This window comes from Suricata suricatta, chromosome 16 (assembly GCF_006229205.1).
Source record: "Suricata suricatta isolate VVHF042 chromosome 16, meerkat_22Aug2017_6uvM2_HiC, whole genome shotgun sequence".
Taxonomy (NCBI): domain Eukaryota; kingdom Metazoa; phylum Chordata; class Mammalia; order Carnivora; family Herpestidae; genus Suricata; species Suricata suricatta.
The window spans coordinates 39,667,667-39,668,699 of record NC_043715.1 but is presented as its reverse complement, the minus strand read 5'-3'; the positions used below and the strand labels follow the sequence as shown (position 1 = coordinate 39,668,699).

The 1,033-nt window shown below is 41.4% G+C and overlaps 1 long non-coding RNA gene across 1 annotated transcript in view; it reads left to right on the top strand.

The window, feature by feature from the left end:
- LOC115280972 overlaps window positions 1-815 on the top strand; it is a 5,896-nt gene extending 5,081 nt beyond the window's left edge. The window contains exon 2 of the long non-coding RNA XR_003904012.1: window positions 289-815. This is a non-coding gene — a long non-coding RNA (uncharacterized LOC115280972). The remainder of the gene's footprint in view (window positions 1-288) is intronic.
- The last annotated feature ends 218 nt before the right edge of the window (window positions 816-1,033 follow it).

The window sequence follows — 1,033 nt, the reverse complement described above, 5'->3', positions numbered from 1 at the left end:
GCTGGGCCATCATTTGTGGTGACCGTGCTTCACTGCGTTCCTATTGACGACCCTGCTAAGCAGCAGTATTTGCCCACAGCAGCAGACTGTGGGCAGTTTTGAGTGCAAACCAAAGCTCCACATTTTCTGAGTCCATTTTTTGTGGCATGAGATTTGTCATGCACCTGGTGAGGTGGGAGAGTAGGGAGAGGGGAAGGGTGAACTATGAGTAGAGTATGATGGATTGTTCTATGGCCTCTGCCAGCAAGAGGCCGCCCCCCTCACTCTCTGTTTCTCTGCATTTCCCAGGCGTCTGCTGCGGCTGTTGTGTGACGGAGTCATAAGATGTGTCGCTCATCTAAACAGCCAACACCAGATGTGAAGCAAGTAAGCTCCTCCTCCAATGTGACCGTGATCCCTGCTGCTCCTCCCAAGGAAGAGGGCCTGGAGGCAGGTGCCCTGGACATTTACTCATTATGCTGATTAAGACTCACTGTTTCCTTCATTTTCCTCTACGACCAGAACTGCATAGAATGTTGAGGCACGTTTTCCAGTAATTTCATGTTTGGATTTGAATTCATGAAGCCAATCCTAGTACAGTAACTAGAGAAATTAAGAACAATATTTTTCTTTTTCATTAATAGTTTTATTTTTTTTTCAACAGAATTATTTTATTGGATTTAAGTAATATAATTCTCCAATACTTTATCTTAGAAATTAAAAGCATGTCTACACATGTATAAAATTGGTGTTACTATCATGTTTTATAGTTGCTGAGAATGAAGGAGAACAATCTATTCTGGTGCTCAGCAGTAAACCGTGAGAATCCATAATTATTGCGACTAAGTTTACTAAGTTACCCCTAGACACTGAGACAGTATTATTTTTTTCCCTGGGTACTTCATCCTTCATCATCTGTTACTGAAGAGATTTTAAGAGGTTCAGAATCCATTCCAACATAGAAATAGGGACAGAGGGCTTCTGTCAAAGAATCATTAAAAGTATAGAGAAGAGATCTGTCATTTATATTGTAAAAGGAAACCTCACCCAACTC